At 37.7% G+C, this 15,525-nt stretch overlaps 1 protein-coding gene across 3 annotated transcripts in view; it reads left to right on the top strand.

Moving 5' to 3' along the window:
• The window catches only part of ELP4 (elongator acetyltransferase complex subunit 4), a 278,539-nt gene that overhangs the window by 241,677 nt on the left and 21,337 nt on the right, over nt 1-15,525 (top strand). The window lies entirely within an intron of this gene.

Here is a 15,525-nt window from a genome sequence, read left to right as displayed (position 1 = left end):
CGGAGTGGGTTTATTTGGATTTATTCTATTTGGAGTTCGCTGAGCATTTATGATTTGTGTATTTATGTTGTTTAGAAGATTTGGGAAGTTTTCCCCAACAATTTCTTTGAATACTCTTCCTAGACCTTTACCCTTTTCTTCCCCTTCTGGGACACCAATGAGTCTTATATTTGGACGTTTCATATCATCTATCATATCCCTGAGGTCCATTTCGATTTTTTCAATTTTTTTCCCCATTCTTTCTTTTATGCTTTCATTTTCCATTCTGTCATCTTCCAGGTCACTGATTCGTTGTTCAACTTCCTCTAGTCTTGTACTATGAGTGTCCATAATCTTTTTAATTTGGTCAACAGTTTCTTTAATTTCCATAAGATCATCCATTTTTTTATTTAGTCTTGCAATGTCTTCTTTATGCTCTTCTAGAGTCTTCTTGATTTCCTTTATATCCCGTACTATGGTCTCATTGTTCATCTTTAGTTCTTTGAGTAGCTGCTCTAGGTGCTGTGTCTCTTCTGGTCTTTTGATTTGGGTGCTTGGGCTTGGGTTATCCATATCGTCTGGTTTTTTCATATGCTTTATAATTTTCTGTTGTTTTTGGCCTCGTGGCATTTGCTGAACTTGATAGGGTTCTTTTAGGGTTTGTAGACCTATTGAAGTCCGTATCTCTAATTTATCAGATCTACAGCTTCGTGGAGTACACTTTCTCTAACTAACCAGCAGGTGGCGTCCACGAGCCACCTGTTCTCCACAAGCCAGTTCTCCCCTGCTTAGCCTTTTTGGTGAGTGGGGGAGTGAGTCTTGTGGGGCCCAATTGGTGTACCAAGCTTGCGTGTGTAGTTGGTGTTGCCTGCCCTGTATGTGGGGCGTGTTTCTGGGCAGTCGGGGAGGGGGGGGTGGCCCTAACAATCAAATCTCCCTGGTGATCCTAGAGTTTTAAAGCTGGTGCAATAGTCTAATCCTTCAGTTCAGTCCTGCCACAGTTTGTCTCTGCCACTGACCCACAAGTCCTTGGTATTGGCGTATGGCTCCTGAGACTTGCAAGTGGGCCCCTCTTCCACGCTGTGCACCCCGGGTCCTCTGTTGAGGGATGACTGTGCTATGTCACAGGTGAGTGCCGTCCCCCCAGGGCAGTTCTGGGCTGCTGGGCTGTGTAGGGAGGCTCCCAGTCTGCTCAAATGATGGCTGAATGGGGCTTTGTTAATTCACACTGCTCCACCTTCCCAACTCTGGGACAATCAGCTGAGGTTGCAGGGAAAGCTAATGTCCATGCCCAGTTTTGTGGTGTGTGCCTGTTATTTGAAGCACTTCCGTCACACTGGGTTGTCTGGGGCAGCTCTGGGCTATGGGGCTGGCGATGGGCAGGAGTGTTTCCTGTCCACCAGGATGGTGGCTGTGAGCGGACACCCCCCTTTTCTTGGGAAGTTGTGGTGTTTAGTGAATTTTCTCAGCCACTGAATTATTGCCTTTTGTCTCAGAGCTCTCTTAGTTCTGCTCTTGACTTGACGTGCCCAAATTGAAAGTCTTTGAAGCTTTCTGTATTGGGCTTCTTAGAGTAATTGTTTTAGAAAAAGAAAAAAGTATTAAAAAAAAAAAAAAAAAAAAAAAAGGGCCCTCCTCAGAGATCTAATGGGTTATTGAAATGCTAAGAGACAAAGCAACCAGGGCCATTAAGGAAAGGTCCACAGGGCAGAGAGATCGGCTTTTCTTCGGGATTTGCATATGCGCCTTAGGGCCTGAGCTCCGCCCTTCCCCTTTCTGTGTTCACCAGAACTCCAAAAATCCTCTGCTTTTATTTTGGAGTTTTTCATGTTGTTTTTTTTTTTCTATGCCTGTCTCCTCTCTGCTGGGCTGGCTGCTCTCAGATTCTCTGGTGTCTGGTCTCAGTCTATCTATGGTTGGAGTCTGGATCAGTAGAATGTGTTTCCGATAAGAGCAGCCACTGCAGTTCTCCCTTCTCCTTCCCGGAGCTGACAGCCCCTCCTCCCACGGGACTGAGCCTGGCAGGGAGGGGCGCGGGTCCCCTGGCCGCAAAAACTTACAGATTTCGCTGATCTCAGCAGTTCGACATTTTCATGAGTGTTGTATGAAGTATGCCCAAAGACAGATTGCTCTGTGGTGTCCAGTCCACGCAGTTCCTGGCTTTCTACCTACTTTCCTGGAGGAGTAACTAAAACATACAGCTCACCAGTCTGCCATCTTGCCCCGCCTCCAGCCCCTCCTTCATTTTTGAAAGGCAATTTTGCCAGACATAGAATTCTTGGTTGGCAATTTTTGGCTTTCAGCATTTTAATGTCTTCCCACTGCCTTTCTTAATTTTACTGAGGCTTTCTTGTGACACACTGCTTCTTTCTTGCAGTTTTCAGAATTCTCTCTTTGTCTTTGGCCTTTGACAGTTTGATTATAATATGGTGTAGTGTGGATCTAGTTGGGTTTATCCCGTTCGGAGCTCATTGAACATCTTGGATGTGTATATTCGAGTATTTCATTAAATTTGGGATGTTTTCAGTCATTATTTCTTTGATTAGTCTCTCTGCCCTTTTCTCTGTTCTCCTTTTGGGACTCCCACAATACACATATTGGTGTGCTTGATTGTTCCTCAGGCTTTATTCACTTTTCTTCATTCTTTCCTCTCTCTGTTTCTCAGACTGGATGGTTTCAATTGTCTTATCTTCAAGTTCACTGATTATTTCTTCTGCCAGCTCCAATCTGCTGTTGAACCCCTCTAGGGAATTTTTAATTTCTGATATGGAGGTCTTCAGCTCTGGTTCTTTTCATAAATTCCATTTATCTATTGATATTTTCTTTGTGTTCATCTATCATTTTCCTTATTTACTTTAGTTCTTTATCCATATGTTCCTTTACCTCTTTGAGCATATTTAGGACCTCTATTAGTTAGGGTTCTCTAGGGAAACAGAATCAACGAGAGATATCTATGAATATTGTAAAAGTGTCTCACGCAACTGTGGGTATGCACGAGTCCAAATTCCATAGGGCAGGCAGCAAACTGGCAACTCCAGTGAAGATGTTCGATAAACTCCTCAGGAAACAAACTGGCAACTTGGACGAACTCCTCAGGAAATGAACTGGCAGCTTCAATGAATGTGTCCTATGAAATCCTCAGGAATGAACTGGCAACTTTGACGAACTCCTCAGGAAACACTTCGCTGGCCAGCCGAAGAAGAAGTGAAGGTCCTCCTTCTGTCTTGCTTAAAAGTCTTCAACTGATTGATTGGATTAAATCCAGCCAACTGCATTCTCCCATTGTGGAAGACACGCCCTTTGTTGACGTCATCAATCACAGCTGCAGCCAATTGACTGATGATTTAATAAACCAGCCTGTTGGTTTATTAACCAGCCACAAACATCCTCACAGCAACAGTTAGGCCAGTGCTTGCTTGGCAAGACAGCTGGGTTCCATCACCTGGCCAAGTTGACACATAAACCTAACCATCACAGGACCATTATTTTAAAGTCTTTGTCTGGAATGTTCCAAGTCTGATCCTCCTCATTGACAGTTTCTAATACTTTAATCTTCTCCTTTGCCTGGGCCATCACTACCTGTTTCTTTCTATGTTTAGTAATCTTTTGTTGAAACCTGGTGTTTTGGTTTCCTGGGGCACTCAAGTAAATACCATGCAAAGAAATGGCTTAAACAATAGGAATTTAGTGGCTCACAGTTTTGAGTTTAAGGGGAAAAAAAGTCCAAATCAACTCATTATCAAAGTGATGCTTTCTTTCTGAAGGCTGTGGTATTCTGTGGCTGGCTGCCAGTGATCTTAGTCACTGTTCTTTGTCACATGGCAAGGCACATAGAGCCATCTCCTGGTCTCTTCCTTCTCTTCCAGGATCTGTTGGTGTTCAGCTTCTGGTTTCTCCCTCTGTGACTTTCTTTCTGTCTGAATTTCATTCTCCTTATAAAGGACTCCAATAATAGGATTAAGACCCATCCTGACTGAGGTGGGCCATCCCTTAACTGAAGTAACCTCATCAAAAGGTTCTACTTAAAATGGGTTCATACCCCCAAGAATGGATTAAGTTTAAGAACAAGTTTTTGGGGTACATACAGCTCTAAGCCACTACACCTGGACATTTTGATATTTTAATGTTATCGCTGGAATTTAGACTCTGAGGTGTCTGTTCCTTAAGCTTTTATCCAGCTAGCATTGTGACAGAACTTTCTTTGAATGCCAGAAGCTAACAAAAAAAAAGGAAGGGAAGGGAAAAAAGAAAACACCTTTCCCAGTCTTTGCAGATTGCTCTCCTTCAGAACTTTTCCATATAATAAATTTAAATTTAGAAAATAGCTTCAGGCCAAAGCATAAGAGCCACCCTGATCTTTTCTGCACATATGTCTTTTCTTAAACTTGCATGTCTCAGAAATGTGCATTTGGTCCTAGGAATTCTCACATTTACACAGTTCCAAATGTTCTCTCTTCCCTAGAAAACAGTTTCTTTATGGTCCCAGGCACTGCACTGTGTGTCCTACGGCCAACAATCCCTTGGCCCAGACAGCTATTTGACTGCTCTCCCCCAGAGCATTCTACAGGAGAGTTCTGTGAACCTCCTTCTACAGGGCAAGTTCTGGAATTGCAAGTCCCTCAGGCTACCACAAGACAGATTGAGCCAAACATACATGCTCCCAGTCTGTGCATGAGTGTTACTCTGCTCTCTCCAAGACTGGAACCAGGGATCCACACTGAGAATGCAGCTGGCTCCTCAACAAGCTGGGAAGGGGTAAGGAGGGGGTCAGCCAGGGCACCACATGTTCCTACTGTTTTAAATAGCCTTTTTCTTGATTTGGTACTCACCCTGTTACTGTAGTCCTTTCACTGTTTTCTGGAGCCTTCAAAAAGATGTTTCTACCAGTTCTTGCTGGTTGTTCAAAGCTTCTGTGGAGGGTTGGAACCCTGAATCTTCTCAGTTTGCCATCTGGATTGGGACAGGCCCGCAAACTTGTATCTTGCCGAATGAAGACCCCAGACATGCCAGTTACCACCATATAACCTTGGTTATTACTTAGCCTATCTATATTGCAGTTTACTCAGCTGAAAAAGGGTTGTTGAAAGGATTAAATGACTTAACCTATGTAAAGTACCTGATACATTATAAGCATTACATGTGCTATTATTATTATTGCTATTAAATTAATATACTATATTCAGTAGCCTTATTGTACACTAAATATACCTAATTAGAAAATATAAAAGTAGTTATGATTAATCAGCTTGTGTCACTCTGCTCACAAAAAAAAACAAAAACAAAAAAAAAAAACCTGCAGTTGTTTTCCAAATCACTCAGTGTAAAACCTGGAGTCCTTACAATGGCCTCAAGACCTGTGTGATCTTGCCCTCCACTCCATGTATGGCCTCATCTCCTCCTACTTTTCTTATTTCGCTTCAGATATGCTGACTTCCTTACTATTCCCGGAGTACACCCACCCTCCCCAGACCTTAGCATTACTGTTTCCTCTGCTTGGGACACTGTCTGGATCCAAATGGCTTGTTCCTCCACTTTCTTTAGGTCTCCTATATCAGCTACTACTATCTATCAGGCCTAAGAAGTGCATCACATGAATTATTATGAAGGGAGGAAAGCCTTGTCTGCTTTGTTCACTGCTATATCCTCGTGCTCGAAACAGTGCCTGACACATCTTAGAACTCAGTAAATATGTATTTAATTAAGAAAGGAGGGAAGGAGGGAAGGAGGGAGGGAGGGAAGGAAGGAAGGAAAGAAAACCTACCAAGAGCTCATTATGTGCCAGACAGTATTCTACATGCTTTTACTCTTTAATCCTCAACAACAAACCCTTTTAAGTAGGTTATATTATTATGTACAATTTACTGATGAGAAAACTGAACACTGAGCAGCAGAAACTGTACAGCACCTAAGATTAACACTAACAAAAGATGTACAAGAGCCTCATAAAGAAAAATTTCAAAACTTTATGGAAGGCCCTAAAGTAATACCTTTTAGATGGAGTGTTCATAGATGGGTAGACTCAATATCATAAAAATGTGAAGTTCAGTGCAATTACAGCCAGATTCCTTATGGATTTTTTCTTGAAATTTAACAAATTGATCCTCAATCCAATTGGAAAAGCAGAGTCAAGAATAACTAAGACAACTTAGGAGGGAAACTTGTCCTACCAAATATCAAATCTTCTTAAAAGGATGTAAGTAGTTAAGATATTATAATGGCACAGGGGTAGACAATAAGCCAATAAAACAGAATAAAGAGCCTAGAAACAGCCCCCCATGTGTATAGAAAATTGAGAAATGTCAGAGGTAGCATTACAGATCAGTAGGGTAAGGAAAGATTAAGTATTCAATCATGGGATAATTGGTTATTCTTATGAAAAAATACATACATAAAAATAAATCCAAGTTAGTTTGAAGAATCAAGTGTGAAAAAAACTTCTGGAAAAAAAATAGAAGAGTATTTGACTGCATTAAATTTTAAGACCTTTAGTCAATAAAAGTCACCATAAACTAAGCAAGAAGTGAAGATTTTGCAATACACATCACCAACAAAGAATTACTATCCAGAATGAGTATTTCATAAAAAGACAACTCAATAGAAAAATGGGCAAACAATGTGAATATGTAACTCACGGAAGAGAAAACGTAAGAAAAAATTTTCAGTGTCGCTAGTAGTAAGGAAAAATGCCAACTAAAATAATGACCATCATGTCATGCCCATCAAATTGGCAAATGTTTTGCAGCCTGACAGTCATGTAAGTTGATGAAGATGCAGAGAAACAGGAACTTTCATTCTAAGGGGAGCATAAATTGCTACAACTACTTCTAAGAACAAGTTGGTAATATCTATAATGTTGATACTATACATGTCTTTTGACCCAGAAGTTCCATTTCTAGATATACATCCTAGAAAACTTCAGCATATACATAAGAAGAAAATATGACAATGTTGAATACAGTATTTCTTATAGGACAGAAAAATTGAAAATAACATAAATGTCTATCAACAGGAAAATGAGTAAATCAATTTTGTATATTCACAAAATGGAGCACTACTATATAGCAGTTTAAAATATATGGAGTAGAATTGCGTGTAGCAACATGGTAAATCTCCAGATTATAATTTTGAATGAAATAAAACAAGTTGCAAAATATTACATGCACTATAATACCATTTATATAAAAATTTAAAAATATAAAGCATTATATATTATTTATGCATATAGATATATTTATTATAGTAGTTTAGAACTGTGTATGAGAAAGATAAATGTTGAATTCATTGTACTGTTCACCTCTGGGAAGGTATGAATTGGGGAGAGATTCACAGGGATCTTCACTTTATCTGCACTGTTTTATTCTGAAACAAATGTGGCAAAATGTTAAAATGTTATAAAGCACGTGGGTGTTTTGTATAATTTTATTTTGAGTTTTCTGTATGTTTGAAACATTTCAATATAAATGCACACATACATGAAATCCAGCCACTTCTCACCAACTCTGCAGCTACAATCCTCACCCTAATCCCGGTATATCTTGCCACCATTAATTTCTCATAAAGGCTGCTGCAGTAGCCTCGTAACTTGACTGCCCACAGTTCATTTGCCACCACCAAGTAGAGATCACAAAGTAAACTAGATTATGCTACTGTCCTGCAGCAAACACTCCTTTGGCTTCCCATCAAAATTAAATTCAGTCTATTTACTTGACTCACAAAAGTCCTGTCTATCCTCTGAACTCATTTCCTACCACTTTCCTCCTACCCCAGTAAGCTGCAACCACACTCATTTTCTTGCTGTTCCTTGCCAAGCATTTAACCTACTTCATCGATCTATAGCCACTGAACCATCTACCTGGAAAACTCTTCTCAGATCATTTGCATGGCTCCCTCCTTCACTTTATTCAAGTCTGCTAAAATGGTGTTCACAGAGAGGCTTTCCTTGACCAGCCTGCCTTAAAAATACCCTCTCAAGTCTAAAATTGCATGTAATGGTGCCTAAGAGTCTCCCCGTGAGTATCTCTTTGTTGCTCAGATGTGGCCCTCTCTCTCTCTAACTGAGCCATCTCAACAGGTGAACTCGCTGCCCTCCCCACTACATGGGACCCGACTCCCAGGGGTATAAATCTCCCTGGCAATGCAGAATATGACTCCTGGGGATGAATGTGGACCCGGCATCGTGGGACTGAGAGTACCTTCTTGACCAAAAGGGGGATGCAAAATGAGACGAAATAGTTTCAGTGGCTGAGAGATTTCAAATGGAGTCGAGAGGTCACTCTGGTGGACATTCTTATGCACTATATAGATAACACCTCTTAAGTTTTAATGTATTGGAATAACTAGAAGTAAATACCTGAAACTACCAAACTCCAACCCAGCAGTCTGGACTCCTGAAGACAATTATATAATAATGTAGATTACAAGGGGTGACAGTGTGATTGTGAAGACCTTGTGGATCACACCCCCTTTATCTAGTGTATGGCTGAGTAGAAAAATGGGGATAAAAACTAAAGGACAAATGGGGTGGGATGGGGGGATGATTTGGGTGTTCTTTTTTCACTTTTATTTTTTATTCTTGTTCTGGTTCTTACTGATGTAAGGAAAATGTTCAGAGATAGATTGTGGTGATGAATGCATAACTATGTTATCATACTGTGGACAGTGGATTGTATACCATGGATGATTGTATGATGTGTGAATGTATTTCAATAAAACTGAATTTAATAAAAAAAAAAAAAAATACCCTCTCAAGCCTAGAAGCACCTATAACAATGACATACCTAGTGCCAGATCTTGGTCTCTGGACACTATTTTCTGAGAAAAGAAACCAGGGCTCCTAGGAGAGGTGGTTGATTCCTGGCCTGAGGCAGAGTAAATACAAGATGAGGCTGAACATCTTACAGTGCCAAAAAGTAAGGAAATGATATTAAAAAAAAATTTTTTTTAAAGATGGGGACATGTTGGAAGAAACCAGAAGCCAACCCGAAGGAGCTCCTAATGACCAACAAAATAAATAATGATAGTATTGAATTTTAACCCACAGAATAAAGTAAATATCTATGAGTCCATACTGATATTATCATGTAAGTAAATAAATGGGGGAGAAGGTACAGCTAGCTCTTCAACACAATATATTTCAATTAATAAATGTGGAAGGAAAGAGGGAACTAGAAAATCTCCATTACACAAACACCACAATAATAAATGTTGGAGACAAGATCTCTTGTTGGATATGAAAATGAATGGACACATGTTTGGGGAGAAATAGGATTTGTATAGTTTCAAAGTCTCTCAACTAAGATACTTATCAATTAAGAGGGAAAGGTAATAACTTTACCATGAAGAAACCCAACAGGCACCAACATAACCTAGTGATCAAGGTTAAACAGCACCAGTAAAAAGTCATATCAGCATCATGAACCCCCGATATGATGCACTGAGAAGTGTGCAGCATCATTTTTGTGGTAGTTGTGCCAAAAAACGCATAACTTCTCTCCAATCGTGAGAAAATTCAGACAACTATATTGACTGAATTCTATAAAATAATGATTGGTACTCTTCAAAAGTATCAAGGTCATAAAAGACAAGGAAAGACTGAAGAATTGTTTCAGGCTAGAAGAAACTAAGAAGAAATAACAACTAAATGCAAGTGGGATCCTGGAATAGAAAAAAGACATTAGTGGACCTGCCACATAAAGTAATAGTTGACACAATAGGGATTTAATAAATATTTTCTGAAATGGTATGCCTGTCCACCCCTCCATCCACCTATCCTTGATACCTGCCTTTTTCTCACGCCCCACATCCAATTTGTCACCAACTTTTCATTTCTTTTAACACCTAGTTCCTCATGGAGAAAGACTAGATGGAAAGTACTATCAGGAACCGTGACTCATTGGTAAATCAGCTGTGAATCTCCCTAGATACTCAGGATGAGATTTAATTTTTAAGGAATAAATATTGAAAGGTATAGCAAATTTATTAAGAGCCACAGAAAGAAGTAACAAGCCACCAGCTTTGCCTGTTTGGGGATGAGATCTGATCATTACTTTCCTGGATTCCTGTAATAGCCTCCTAATTGGTCTCCCTGCTTCCAGTATTGTCCCTTCCCCTTATTCCCACCCCCAAGTGCTATCAGTATAACCAAATTAATATTTCCAGAATATAAGTCTGCTCTTATCACTTCCCCATGATTAAAATCCTTCATTGACTCACCACTGCCTTCAGAATAAAGGCCCTACATTTTCTAGCCCTTTCCTACTTCTCCAGCCTTATCTTTGACTATTTCCTTGCATAAACCATAATCTCCAATCATAGCAAACTGAACCCAGCCTATTTGTCACATACCTCTTTGACTTTGTATGTGATGTTTGTTTTCTTTTCCTAGGACTCTAACTTCCTTTCTAGCTCTGACTTGCCCTTTAAACTCCACTGGAGCAGTACCTCCTTTTCAGAGCCTTTCGTAGTCTGAGTAAGTCTCTTTCCTCAGTGTGCTTTCACTACCTTGTATCTTATTCCTTCTCAGCAGATTCATGAGGACAACAACTCATATCTCCAGCTAGCTTATTGCCTAGTATATAGAAGGTGCTCAATAAGTGTTTGTTGAGAAGAAAAAGGAGGAAAAAAGGAAAGAGGAAAGGGAAGTTTTTAAGTTTTATAAATTTAAACAAATAAACTCTTCCCTAACTTTTCTCCTTCTATATTTCTGTTATTTCCAGCTCTTAAATATTCATCTAATTCATTTTTCCTGATTCTCTGCCTGTCCTTGAAAGAGTGAAACATAAATATCCATTAGCTGAGGAATATTAAAAAGCTGTCCATTTTGACATGAACAGTTCTTGATAACGATGGTATTGAGCCAGACAGATTGTGGAATGTTTGTTTCATTTTAACTGTCAGTGAATCTGATATAATATCTAGATTATTAACTTTGTAGGCAGCTGTCAGCTCAACAATTCCAATTGTTTGGAAAAAATTCTAGTAAATTCTAGAAATATCACCAAAAAGTATGTTTTAAAACAATGTACCATCTTAAAGGAATGCAAAGAAATCAAAATTTGCCTTCTAATAACACATCTAATTGATATGTTTCCTGTTTGTAACGTGCGAGAAGTTTGGCATTTGTTTGCTACATCTGGAGTGTGGAAAACCTGTGAAGGATTAAATTAGCCCCCGGGTTTTGGGTCTAACATAGGGCATAGTAAAACAAATTTCTAGGGGCAAGTAGGGGAAGCCTAAGACTAGTGAAGGGGGGAAGATCCTGATGACATTCATGCTTCACTGAATTCTTCCAAATCAGACTACAGATTTTTTTTTCACATCTACCACACTAAGAACAATATTTTTAGTAACAGTAATACAGAGCCATAGCCCATCATCTGGGGGTTACCAAATAAGCATACTCTTCCTCTTACGCACAATATGCTACACATCTTTCTCTCCATTCATCTTTACAGAAGCTCTTTAGCTTTCCATGTTTCTTGAAGGAGATGAGAAGGAGAACTGGTTAATAAGCTCTTGGGGTTATTCAATATCCCTCTTCAGTGTGCATTTTCTGAAGTTGAAAACACTCATGCATGTGCACACACGCACACTAAACTTTGTCAGAGGTGAAGTGCTTCCAAATACCACTTGAATGTGATTAAAAGAATCGTGGACTTGATAGGACTCATTATACCAGATGCAGGCCTAACTGTTTGCTCAAACTTTGGTCTAAGAAGGAAAGGTCTGGGTAAAAATGGCTCATAGAAGTAGAGGTTAATAGTTTATTATATTTCTATGTACATGTGTGATAGATGCATCATTTAAAACAGAACTATTACAGAATTTCTTATTAGAGTATGTACCCTAGACAAGTATCCATCATTTCTTTGGCTTTCCATAAGAATTCAAAATCTGTTTGACTTACTTCCCTGAGTTTCTGATCAGGTTTCTAGAATTATCTCTTTTCTCTTCCTAATCATTATAATTTTCTACAAATTTCAGGATAGTATTAAGCAATTTTTGGTAAATTTTGTATTTAATTCCAAGTCAGAAACTCTAGTTATTATTGTTATTTTACAATGTGGTTTTGAAAGTCTTCCAATACAGTTTAAAGTTACTCAACTCAGTTTTACCATTTAATCTCAGAGGGTATTAACAACTCTATCTATAGCTGAGCCTCCTACCCCTAGGTAAATTTCTCAAGGATTTATTATAACATCCCATCTTCTAATTTAGTTTGTGCATCACACTCATGTTTTTACTTTATCATTCCAGCAATGAAGTCTGTTTGAGTTGTGTAGTAACATAGTTAAGAAGTTAATGGTTGTAGAATTCAAATAGATAAACTTGTAGGAACTTAAGATTATAAAACCGAGGTTTTATGGATGACCATGGAAGTTTTCAACCTGGAAAGTTCTCTGCTTTTGCATTTTTTATCTAGCACAAGTTTTGTCAGGCAGTGTGTGTCACAAGATATTGTGTAATACCTCACCTCATACTTAAGCATTTTAGATGAAATGATTAAAGCTTTGATTTTCATTCCATTGTTAATATGTTGACAAGGAGGGTGGAACTTTTTAAATAAAAAATAACATTTAAAGATCTTTAAAAAAGTCCATGTCATATTATATAACATATCAAGTTTTCTTCTTAATATTAGATACCAGCTTATTATTTACTTTCATCCATCGTTCTGTTCAGTGAAAATTAACAAAATTGCTTAATGAACATTCATTTAAATGACTATAAATGTTGAGAAACTAATCTTGTATTCTGGCACCTACAGAACTAAAAGTAAAAGGAAATGCCTGTTGCACCCACATAATACATTAATCTTCCCACAAAATAATTAATTTACATATCAATCAGTTCTTCCTCATACAAATTTCCTTCTAATAGAAAAGTAAAATTAGAGAATTTATTAAGTTTTTAGCCTTTCCTTTTGTTCTGAGGTGCCATGAATATTTAATGTATAATTCTATAAGAATCCCCTGCTTAAAAGTAACTGAGCCTATCCTGAATGACTGGAGCATCTATATTAACATTAGCATTACCTTATGAGGATAAGAAAATGTGTCATCTATGGATATTCAAACTATCCTTTCATTTTAAAAGAAGGTTTTTTTTTTTTTTAATTTTAGAAGATGTCTGAAATAAATCCAATTTGCTTTCCTTCTTCCATGTTCCCATGGAAGATACATATCTTCTCAAAAACCTCTGCAAAGTACAAAACAGCCTATTGCTTTATTTTTGTAAATGCTCATTTTCTTGCACCAGTAGCATTGTTTTTTCATGTAACATACCATAGCTGTTTTAAACAGTTTCTAATTACCAACTTGAGTGGCTTCTGTTCATCAGCCTCAGTGTTTATATTAAGGCATCAGAGATAGTGACAAGCCTAACTGCCTTAATTAAATGATATATACCCATACTTCCACCTTCCATGGGATGGACTATATATCACCTAGACTCCCAACAAATTATATACCAGCACCTCCAATGCTCTGGATATATAAACTTGCCCTGGCTTAAGGGCACTAGAAAAACTGAAGTTTGGGCTGAGCAATACCTCATTTCTTTAGTCTGCTTTTTCCAAATGGTACAACTTTGAAAATACACATATTACCACCTTAAATGTAACCTTGACATTCTAGGCTCAATGAGGACTATTCCTTTTTTTTCCTGTGAGTTTTGTGATCTTTTCAGGATGTCTCTGTCCTGTGAAAGAAAATTACTCTCAGTTCCAGCTTAATAGATTGGATTATGTCTTTGCCACTCTGACTTTATCATCCATGCTATGGCATGGATATTTTTTAAATGTGGATATTTAAATATTTAAATATTTTTTAAATGCTGGATATTTTTTAAATGTGAATTTATAAAAAAACTTTAGGAGAAAGTATATTTTAAAAGATGTTTTACTTTATATAAGATTCATAATAGAATGCATTTAAATATAAGTCCAATATTACATCTCAATTCATAACAACTGAAGTTAGACATAATTTTTCAGGAATAAAACTACCTATAAACCCTGTGCTTAGGAGACTTGGATTCCAGATAATTCAAGAGGAAAATTAACTGCAAGTTGTTATGACATATTTTGAAGCCTGATTATGTTATGATTATAATAGCAGAGCCCAACCATCTCTTTACCTCATTGCTGTGTATCTTGGAATGATCTAATACAATGCTTCTTCAGTCTAAAAATGGCACAATTTAGTAATTCACTACTATTTTCAAACAAGTTAGCTAAGAATTTTCCCACTAACTGTATAAACACAAGAGTATGGAACTATGTGGCTTAGCTTTTTCTTTTAAGTATTTTTATGAACGTACAGTCCTCATAAGAATTAAGCTATATCTTCTGTCCTACAATTAGGTTAAGTATCAGCTTCTTTGGAAATTTTATCAATTCACAGGCTGTTAAGATGCTCCTAGGATCCTAAAATAGTTGTTAATTTATTTATCTGTTTGTTTTTGATAGACTGAAATATCCAGAATTCAACTTTAATATTTTAAATTAGAGGAATTAAAATGGAAGTGGTACTGATTTATAGACTTTCTTGCTAGAATAAAATTTCAATATGTTACGTATATGCCAGTAGCTATATCAAATCTCTGTAGTTAGAGATTAATATTTATGGAACCAAAAAGAAATTTGGACTAAAATATATACTTCTGGTAACATGGGTGATAAAGAATAGGGAAAAGGGAAGAGACGCTAATAGGAAGATGTATCAAAAAAATTGAAATAAGGGCATAAGTCATTTTAGAAAAATATTAGGGAAAATGATTTATTAAACTAAACAAATAAGAAGTATCTTAGTAAATAAGGACAGTTGGCATGTATGTAGGTGTGGTCTTGGGACTTTGCCACCCAGACCAGGGATTTGGGCTGTGGGGAAGGATGATGACCATCTGCTCCAAGTGACTCCTACTGGCTGATACACACAGCTCAGTTGGCATCAGTCTCAGAGGAGACTGCCAGCCCTCCAATCGGGAAATAAGCAAAACAATGGCATTGCTGTCAAGCACAGAATTGAAGTTTAAGATTTAAGTAATAAGTGACATCTCAAAAAGGATCGGAAACCTTAGAATCTAATCCAGACAGATATATGTTAGCCTGATTGTGGGACAAGCCATCCTCACATTTAATGAAGGAGGCTGGAAGAGCTAGTCGGAAATGATCTACAGTGATTATGGTAAGCAAAGATTGAAACTGTAACAGCTCACCAGATACTTAGCACAACTTCTAACACCTAAATCAGAAACAAAGACAGCAAGACTATGAAGGAGAAAAACCATACTGCCTACACAAATTAGATTATGTGAAAGTGATGTAAAAGTGAGATTGAGAAAAATAGTAAAAAGATAACTTCTGCCTACCTCCACTGTCCTCACGATAAAGTTTATTTAAATGGATCTTTTTTTAAAAGCCTTCAAATGCAGGACCAATGAACTTTTTATTCAATTAAGGCAATCTCCATTTCTTTTTAAGTAACTTGAACATAAGTTTATAGGGAAACTTTTAAAAATGAAAATGCTTTTTAAAAATAGGCTTTA

Source organism: Choloepus didactylus, chromosome 6, assembly GCF_015220235.1.
Source record: "Choloepus didactylus isolate mChoDid1 chromosome 6, mChoDid1.pri, whole genome shotgun sequence".
Classification (NCBI taxonomy): Eukaryota; Metazoa; Chordata; class Mammalia; order Pilosa; family Megalonychidae; genus Choloepus; species Choloepus didactylus.
The sequence above is the reverse complement of the archived record's forward strand: the minus strand, read 5'-3'. Positions and strand labels throughout refer to the sequence as shown.